We start from the raw sequence: 10,910 nt of genomic DNA on the forward strand, positions 1-10,910 counted from the left end.
TAAAAAATATTGATTGTGACCTCGATTAGATTCTTTTTGGCTCCAAAAGATTTCTGCACAAACCTCGTCAGCAGAACCGGTTCATACAGCTGACAGTACAGCAGGGAAAAGTGGGTGAGATCCTAAATCTGCTGGAGTTCCCAGAGAGGACCTGGGCATGCACAGGGAGAACATGTGAACTGCATGCAAAAACACCGCCAGCCAGGATTTGAACCGAGGACCTTCATGCTTCAACTGCACCCTGCAGCCCCGCATATATATGAGCCCCTCCTGCTTGGAGGGGGAGGTAACAAGTTAATGAAGTCTTGTTAGAAAACTCATAATCACGTTCAGTCAGAGCTTCAGAATTGCTTTAGTGTGATTTTCCAAATTAAAAAATAAGGTTTACACTCTTTCTTAAAAACTCTATTCAAAGCATTCATTGTTTTATGGTACCATTTTCATGCGTGTTTATTTTTGTCTCAGTGATCGGTATCATCCAGGAAAGAAGCTGTTTTTCAAGTGACCCAAGATGCTTTGATCTTAAAGTACATTACAAGCATGACGGTGCAGCAGTGGTGCATGTTCACTCACCCACGGAGTAATCACTGACTTACCTCTTGTCTCAGTCGGAGGCCATTTATAGTAATCAACCAACTGCGTTTTCTCAAAATCCACAAATATGATTTTATGGAAAGCTGAGAAATGTTCTAATTCTACTGATTAATTCCATTTTACAAACTACTTAGTTTAGCCTGATTGAGTTTCAGTTTATTGGACCACAGTCCTAAAGCTTTAAGACATCAGATGGAGATGTTGGTGCTATTTATGAGTTGTAGTACCACAAAGATGGTGCGATAACTACAGTGCTCTAAAAGTATACATACAAAGAGCAGATTACAAATCATTTCATTTATTAAAGGGAAAATAATCAGTCAGGGAGGAAATACGTTTGCATAGCACTGTAGGTGGAGTACTGTTTAAGATGACTTTGTATTACTTACACTATTAAACTATAACAATTTAATTGCACATCCATGACTGCTGAGATTAGACTCCAGACTGATGTTACCATTGGTTGTAAAGTTGGGTTGCTAAGATACCATTGCAGACAAGAGAGAGACGGAGGCAGTGGGTGCTGGGTGCATCTGTGGTTTTGGGGGAGTGAGCATGTGGAATAAGATGGTGCTGCCACTGAATACTTATCAGACAAAAAGAGAAGCAGGAGAGAAGGATATGAGGTGGTGGAGGTGTGGGGGGCACAGAAAGTACAGAGGGATGCAACGTAAAGAATAAGAAAGAAATTAAGAATATGCAAAAAGTCACTGAAGGACAGGAATAGAAGGTTGTGAAGATTACCTTCTGACAGTGACGGGTGGTGGTGGGAGTGTTAGCCGACAGAAAATGGAATCGACTCTGTGTGAAAGACCTGAGGGATCGGAGTGGGCTGCTGAATGTAGGTGGAGATGAGAAAGCAAGAACTGTGAATAAGAGAGTGCGATCAGGCTCTGCCTCACCTGTCATCATGGGAAAATAATATATAATGATAAAATAATTTATATTGCTATTTTCACCTTGTGGTTTGTATAAAGTACCTATTTTTCATGTAGCTTAACAAATTCTGATTGATTTTTCTTAAAAATCGCTGGATGTTCGCATTTTCCCTTTCAAATCCTCGGAAGCGCAGCTGCAGGCAGTTCTCTTGCCTCATGGCAGGGGGCGCTCATTGTGACTCTGCAACTGCAGAGTAAGAGACAGTAACAGCGAGCCAGCCATACAGTAAAGTCAAGTGCAGCGATATATTTATAGTTTTCTCCTCTTACCACAGCAATCACTTATTAATAATCGCAAAAACCATAACCTACTGCAACAGACTGAATGTTCTGCTCTTTGTGTGGGAAATATTTGAGTGTTTATTTTTTTGTGTGTGGCGTTGTTGTCAGTTGCTATGGCAACGAGTCTGCGCTGCGCTGTTACAGAGAGCGAGAAAGAAGTGGTTTTGAGTTGTACTTTAACCGTTTTTTCCCTTTGCTGTGGAGCACAGCACGAAATTAATAATACCTACATGTCCAAGTTTGATTGAGTTAACGGAATTATTCTACGGCGGCAGCGCGGCTATGGATGACGTAAAAGAATAGTCTTTTTGCCCTCCAGCGTTGTCCGCATGCGCGAAATTTCCTTATGTAAACAATAATATGCAGGCGGTCTATATTTGTAAATCTGATTATGATTAAGTCAGTGCCTCACCGCACGTCACTGCAGAGGATACACAACAAAACTAAACGTATACTTGTGACAGAACAATACAAACCATACACTGCTTGTTATTTACTAGAGTAAGGCAGTTCAGCTAATATACAGGAGGTTTGATAACATCAGTCATAAAGACAAAATAGCAGTCTGTCTGTATTTCTTATATATTTGGGTATTTGGAGAGTATTTCACATCAGTTTTAACTATTTAATACTGATAAAATGAAAGTAGCATAATCAAACAATGAAAACTGAAAAGAAAATTTAAAACTTTTGATCTTTTAACTAAACGAATTTAGTAAACAGTAAATTCCTCATAAATGTACTGTTAAACTCTATCCTAACCCTAACATATTTCTACTAAAAATGCCTAACAGTTGCATTACAGCAGATGTACGTAATGTGGTTACACTGTACTTTGACGGAGGTCTGTCCTCACTTCACACAGTCACAGTCAGTTAGTTTGATGTTCCTGACTGTTGAAGTGAGAGTGAAGACCTCAGTGAGACGTAAAGAGCCACCAGACGCCTTCAGAACCCAACCATGGCTGTAGCAGTCTGGAGGAGATCTGAAAAGAATTTGACATCAGCCAGTTCGGTCTGAGTCGGCACGATTTTCAAAACAACTTCCACTACATTCTGCGTCACTCAGAGAGCAGTTGCTAAGTTCTAAAGCCCTAAAAGGTAATCACAAGACAAGACAAGCAGCAACCTGTAGTCAATGGAAAGGGGGACCATAAACTCATCTGAGTTATTTTTCTAGTTCCAACTGTACTGCGTGTTGATCTTTTTTTGTTTCAATTTTCTGCATGCTAGAAATCTCCTGAGAGCTCCTGACCTACTGCCATCTTAATGCCACCCAGGATTTGTTGCCAAGATCCTTCAGAGACCAGGCCTTTTCACACAGTGACACGCTCTTAAGCCTGTTTGAATTGTGTTTGAACATTTTTAAAAGTTATGATTTTCTTCCATTTAAACAAAAAATTCGAGGATGACACAACAACCCAGTGGTCACACATGGAGCCCCTCTGGAATGTTGCCTTGTTGCACCGTTGGGTCCCGCTGCTGCTGCCAGATCTCTGTCAGAGAAAGGTTGCTCAGACGGCTTGCGCTAGTACTGCTGCAGAGTGAATGAGCTTTAGTCAACACTATTAACACCTCACCATGAAATGGAAACTGGACATTTTATTTGACAATCACTCCTTCTGGGAAGCAACTAAACTGTGCAGCGCTGCTCTGAATAATGGTGACTCCTTGCTTAAAGTGGCGCTCTCTCCTCTCAGACTCGGCCAGGCTGGACTTGTCTCCACACCTTCAGAGTTGTGAAGTCGACGAGAACAATGAAGCCACAGACATTTACACTGTTATGCTGCCACAGCGAAGGCAGCGAGAAGGCAGAGGCATTAAAAATGAAGTATAAAAGGAACTTGTTTACGTTTTAATTCATAATGCCTGAATGCTTAATGAATAAAAAAAAATACAATAACTACATTGTTGCAGTTATGCTGGACACTCTCTCATTGTTACCTAATGATAATAAGAGGTCACAATAATGTATCTACACAGTAACACCTGCAGCGATCCACATTACATGAACATCAGGTCAAAACTTAAACCTATTTATAAATACAGATGAAAAGTCGACTCCAAAAAGTCTAACATTCCAGACGTTTAATTTTATTCCTGAAGTTTCTTTAATGGTTGATGTCAAAGTTTTAAAAACTTTATGTGTTTTCTGATGAAGAGGCTGGCCGGCTGATTCCTCTCTGGACATTTATTAGCTGCATCAACACAGGTGGTAAATGTCAAACAAGGACCTGATCCAGGCTGGAACGAGGCGATGTCCTCCCTGCCAGACTCCGTTTTATGGAAATTATACTCACATGTCAAGAAGATTACATCGTCATAAAGTTCCTTATCGTTTAAGACGGACTGGATGAGGGATTCAGGAGAGTGTGTGTGCGTCCAGGGAATGTTTGTGCTTCAGTCCTGCGTTATCTGCCTCGCGACCTTCACCGCTGGCTCCAGTGTGGCTCCTCAAAGATTAACACATCGCTACGGCACAGAAAACTGACCCAGCCATTCTGACCCGCAAAGCTTTGCAGGTAAGTAATTATTATCCTTCCAGAATTAGAATTTTTCCATCTTAACACTAAGAAAAAAGTTTGAAGTAGACAGCTTGTAAGTTTTCATGGAGCCCCTCAGGTTTAAGAGGCTTAAATTCTTTCTTCAGTCATAATGAATTGTTGAACAGAGTTCATCAGGCATCGCTACCTTCAGCACAAGTGACCAAATAAATAAACTCAACGAATGAAGATGAGTTGCACTAAAATATACTGTGGATTCCTCTCACAGCAGCACCAAAATAAAGAATAAAATTTGAAATAACTTATAGAATAAAATATTGTCCAGTCCAGTATGAATATGTACACTTAACGACCAAGTTTTGTATTGTATCTGCCATTGCTAAAACTACAGGCAGACTACAATTATAAAACAGAGCAGAAAGTCAACACCATCGGTCAGAATTCTCTTTCTGTTCCCCATTGGTCCAGTTCAACGAGAGGAGGAGGCACAGACTGAGGAAGGCTGATTATTTTATATTGGTTGACAAAAATAAAGGGACAGAAAACTCCAGTATGTAGCTGGAAATGAATCAACAGACAACATATAAACATTTCTGAATCCTCAGCCATTTCTGATATGAATATGTCTGTCAAACTTGCATTTATTAATATAAAATACATTTTCCAAGTACCAAGTACATAGCATAATTCACACAACTGCAACATCATTTACAACTTCACAAATGGTGTTGCAGAGATAGTGTAATATAAATATAAATATAGAAATAGTGTAATGTAAATATTAAACCCATATTAGCATAATGCCATGTAAGCATCACTAACATGTTCAAACAAAATGTTTTGGACTGTCTTCAATAAAAAATAATAAAAAACTTGTTTTATAGTCAGAACAGACAATTGGAACTGTAATCTTTACTTATCTAATTATGTCTTTACCTTCTTAAACTCCATTTTGTTTTTTGTTGTTGTTGTTTTTGGTTGTTTTTTTCCCTCTGATCTCCGTTTGTTGTCTTTGATAACTTATGACTGCCGAGCTTCACTAACAGCTTCCTCCAGAGTCAAATCTCTCGGCTAAGTTGGTGTCCCTCAGTCCCACAAGGCGATATCTTATTAACTCATCGTGCAGTGGACCGTAACTGCTGTTTTCATCCAAAGTATAAAGTGAGGTGACAAATGAGTCAACAGTCTTATTAGCCTGCTCTGTTTTTTTGATTAAACTGGGTTCTCTCATGAATAATGTTTTTTTTTTTTTTCTTGGCACAAAATGTGCATATAAATTGTCTCTTACTGCTCGGTATTGCTGTCTCTGCCTGTCCAATAAAGTGAGCTTTAGCAGCGCAGTTAGCCACTCAGCTAGCAGCTAGAGAGAACAAAGATGGCTGCAGCTTGATTAGCATCGGGGCAAGCGTCTAGAGCTGCGGTTTGTTGCCTCTCATCTCTGGGACTGAAGCGAACGTAGACAATGTCACAGACAACATGTCTTTCTGGGGAACATATAATCCACAGATTCCTTCTGTGGAATTTTAAATAAATCAAAGCCCAAGGCTTATTTCTTCAGCCAGTATGCAGCTCCCAATTGCACAAATAGTAGCCTGCAATTGTACTTTGGATCCAGCGCTTCTTTAAAGAAATATTACCTCCCTTTTTTTAGAAATTAGTCCCTCCCAGGCAGAAAGAGGGGAGGGACCTAATCATGCAGTGACAGCCACAAACAGAGCAGCAGCTTCTAGGCCTGTCATGTTAACTCACTTTGCTGGATGATAAATTGTCCCAGAAATGACTGCATTAACAAATCAGAACCAGGAAGAGGGTCTCTGCGCTGTAAATCATTCTTGTGTACATGCTGCTCATTGTGCTAATGTTGGAGAAATAACTTGCCGTTACAGGAAAACTGTTTATCCGCCATCATTGGTGGCCATGCTAGCTAGCCTTAGCTTTCATTTAGCAGAGTGCAAGGGGGAGAGTGTGAGTGGTGCGTACACAATCTGATTGACAGCGCTAAAACCCTCCTCCTGCATCTGATTGGTTGCTTTTGACCTAGTAGTGTATTTCTGTAGTTAGTACTGATGAGAAGCCAGAGGAGCTTAAGTTTATTGCTGCACTGTCACATTATGGTTATAGTTTTAATAAATATGTAAGTTAGTTTGCGTTACATACTGCAGCTTTAAGTCCTTGTCATGGGGTTGAATACTCAGAGTTTTCTTTCCACCTCTTCGTCCTCCTGGAACCAACAGTGAGTTAATGCAGTGCATTCTGGGAGTAACAGTTTTTATTCCAGCCTCTTTGTTCCCTGTAGTTCAGTCGTTCATGGCTGAAGGGACAACAGTGCTGTTGGAGACTCCGTAATTAAAGGTAGAGATATAGTAGGTATAGATTGTGTGATAGACTGAGGTAGAAGGAGCAGCTGAACAAAACAAAGAACACTCCAATCCTGTACGGGTTTCCCATGGCTACCTTTGTGAAAGACAACAAAACCAAAGCAGACAGCAGGCTGCACAGCACTGAGGCTCAGGGCCACTTCAATCTGACAAAATTCAGCCCAGATAAAGAGCTGCACAGATAAATGGACAGGCAGGTAGATTCTCTCACACATGCATCCAGAAGCTGCACATTATTAACTTGCATACTCAACACAGTTACAGCTCTGAAAGCAAAATGAGGATAAATATTTGATAAGGGAAGCCTTATGAGTCGTATTTGTAGACAAATCACGTTGCTCCAATGTCAATGGAAGACAAAAATAACAATAACACACCCTGCTGGAAAAGATCTAGGTCAAGCACATTATAGATTCTCCAGATCTTTATGTTTGGACTACACCAACAGAACAAAATTCAACATATTCTCAGGATTTTGAGAATTTTTTTCTTTCTCTTCCAATTTGTTTTGGTCTAGTTGGCTAAAAACTGCCATATCAAGGCAGTTTCATAAGTTGAAGATAGTCAATTTTCTCCCAATTCAAGCATTCCACTTCATTATGCATCATTAGCAGAGGCACCAGCAACGCTCTGATTTACTGTTAAAGGGGCAGTGATCTGTAAAATTAATTTTACATCATGTTACGATTTTATTCCCTCATCAAAAACATACCATGCAGTTTCCAAGCTTTTGAGCTGGAGGATCATGGAGCAGCCCTCCCCCGCGACTTCTCTACTCAACTCCTTCAGACTAGCCAGCAGCAATTAGCAAATACCTTGTGCAGCTGCACATCTGCTGAGCTCATTATAGCAGCTATTCAGAGCAATGCTGGTAAAAACGTTGTTAAACAGTTAATAGAGGAGCCTTGTTGTGATCACTTCCTGAAGGCGGAGATTCAGAAAGAGAATGAGTTTCTTAAAGAGACAGAGACCTCTGTAGTTAAAGGCGTTAAATTAAAAAGTCAAATTACTTTTAAGTCATATCTTATATGTACCAAATTTTTGTAGCAAATGAAGGTAACATAGGTTCTTGATTGTGCTATAAAATGGCACTATGTGCCTGGAAAATACATATTTGTATTTAATTTGTGTGCATTTAAAATGTGTACATTTTGAAATGTACACATTTTAAAATGTACACAGTTTAAATGCACTGGGCCCTCTGGCTCTGTTTCAGCATCTTAGCATATTTGTGGTGCATAAAATTGAATACTGCTCCTTCTTGTTTGGTTCTGGATCTGGTCCTGGGTTGCAATGAGACAACCAGTTTAAATAAAAATGATTTATCAACTAACCACATTATTTTTAATGTTTAGTCTAGTCTGGGTGATGTGCTCTGTCCTACTGGTTTTAGTCAGTGTGATGTAAGAGGAAAAAATGACTAATTTGTAAGATATCAGTTACTTTTGTACATGTCTCTTTAAGAAATGATTTTACCATAGTAGTTCTGCTTATTACCTGAACCCGCTCAGTAAATAGTGTTAACTCTGACTTCAAAGTCATTAAAAAAATTCACAACATTGTGAAACTTCCTCTTAAAGGGTACAAGACGGATTGAATCTCACCGATGTCTCACAAATAAAGCCAACAATCGACAGACTCTGAGATATGTTTGCCTCACAGAAAAGTGCAAAGCAGCAGTGAAAATAAAAGCTATTTTGAGCTTTCCTTTGCCTCCAGTAGCCATAAATCAGAAATATGAGGAATCGTCAACAGCACTAATGTCTCCTCACAGAAGGTGAATGGGCCATAAAGCTCGCAGGTTCCTGACATGATGTAATTGTCCGTACCGGCTGATGATCCACACCAACAGACGTGTCCGAAGGCCAGACGAGGAACATGCTGTCAGAATTTATATCTCCCACAGCTGCAGTCTAAAAATGTTTTATTAATTTTCTTCCACAGAACATTGTCGTTTTTATGTAACTGTTGTGCTTTAAAATAATGTCAGGTTTTATCATTGGGCCTTGGGCGCTTCACATTATTAAATCTACTCATCCTTGAAAAAAGGGTAGAACACCTCTGGTGCTGAAAACACTGTTGTATGAAGGAGTGATGTCCTCACAAAGGTAGTGAAACATGTGTTCCTTAATCGTTTTTTTTTTATTTTGTAAATTTTTTTCCACACAAAAACAAACTCCTCTGTACGATGTAACTTGCTTCCTTTACATTAGTATTTATTTTTGCCACAATATTATAAATTCCAGTGTATGTAAAGAAAGCTTTACAAACACCAAGGTGACCAAAGATCCTTTGTTACCCCGACTAGATCTGATCTGGATTCTAAATTCAAAAGATGTTATTTTACCTCTGCCCTTAATGTACAATGTACAGTCTTTAGAGCTCTTCTGGTTTGTCCAACATTAACCCAAAGTCTGGTACAATTCTGTAAATACACTGTGTGCTATCACAGTTGAAGAAAGGATTCAATGGGGTATTAAAAACAGCTATCTGGGTGTGCCGTGGTGGCGTAGTGGTTAGCGCAACCCATATTTGGAGGCCTTGAGGTCTCGACGCGGCCGTCGTGGGTTTGACTCCCGGACCTGACGATATTTGCCGCATGTCTTCCCCCCTCTTCTTCCCAGTTTCCTGTCAGCCTACTGTCATATAAGGGATACTAGAGCCCACAAAAAGACCCCCTGGAGGGGTAAAAAAAAAAAAAACAGATATCTATTGTATGGATCCAACACTGTGTATTTTTTTTTACCCCTCCAGGGGGTCTTTTGTGGGCTCTAGTGTATATGAAAGTAGGCTGACAGGAAAGGGGGAAGAAAAGAGGTGAAGACATGCGGCAAATATCGTGTGGTCTGGGAGTCGAACCCGCGACGGCTGCATCGAGGACTCAAGGCCTCCAAACATGGGTCGCGCTAACCGCTACGCCACCACGGCACGCCCAATCCAACACTGTGTATTATTATTTTTCTGCTTATGTATTAGTTTTTGGAGGCCTAGACGTATTTAAAAATTCACAGAATCTTAAAGACGTGTCAGTTGTTCATGAAATACTCCAATTTTAGGGTTTTCATAAACGCCTAAAAACAACAGAAATAGCTCCAGAGCATCATCAGCAACTTTCAAAACGCCTTCCCCATTTAGCTTACTTTATCTCAGCGGTGAAATTTGGTACACTAGTAGAACTTCCCCGCACTTACACAAACGTCTCCACCCATTTTCTAAAAACTATTTAGTTCTATCCTGTTTTTGCCATTTTTAGCCTGTGTATCAATCAATCAATCAATCAAATTGTATTTGTATATCACATTTCAGCAGCAAGGCATTTCAAAGTGCTTTACATCATATCAAACACAGAAACACAATGCAACATAGAATCAACAATCAAAACACAACATTAAGTCAAGTTCCAGCAATGTTTCAATCAACTTGAAATTCTAGTTGAGTTTTAGTTGATTTTCTCCAATTGTTTGTTTTGTTTTTTGCTGATCGGTTCAGCAAGACCTTATTTTACATCTGCATTCTGTTTCTTCATGGTGCTGGCTGGCTGTCTCTCAGGCTTTTCACTGTTTCACTGTCAAGATTAGTGTAGAAGGAGCCACAACCAAGAATTGAGTACAGAAAACATGGACATTACAAAATCATTATTCTAGATTCAAATGTGACCACATTCATTTTGGGTAATACATTACATATCACTGTGTGTGGAATTAATCCATGTGCTATTTGCCTGAACTTTTTCAAGAAATTACATGTTCCATGATATTCTCATTTTTGAGAGGCAAATATTTATTTTTGCAAAATGTATTCTTAATTTGAAGAAAAATGCATCAAGACGTTTGCTGTGCTTCTTGTCTTTCATAGTGATCGTTTAATGTGCTGTGAAACCTGTTTTATTTTTTTAACTTGGGACAACCATATTAAGATTTTTTTTTAATTGAAATGATGTAAAGACTCTTCCCAGCAGCCCAGGTTGAATTATGTCTGTATAAGAACCTTGGATGCAAAGTTGTTGAAACTCAAGTTGGGTGGAGAACGTCTGTGAACATCATTTTCTTTTCCCAGATTCTCTTTTGGATTCAGGTTTGGTCCATGAAGAAATGGAAACGTAAATGTCTTGTTAGGTTTACAGCTGGTCCGTTTAATTAAATGTTTAGTTGTGACATGGTGACTCCCTTCACCTGAACAGTCTGAGTGGTTTAAATTAGTGACGTCACAGGCATC

This window comes from Xiphophorus hellerii, chromosome 16, assembly GCF_003331165.1.
Source record: "Xiphophorus hellerii strain 12219 chromosome 16, Xiphophorus_hellerii-4.1, whole genome shotgun sequence".
Classification (NCBI taxonomy): domain Eukaryota; kingdom Metazoa; phylum Chordata; class Actinopteri; order Cyprinodontiformes; family Poeciliidae; genus Xiphophorus; species Xiphophorus hellerii.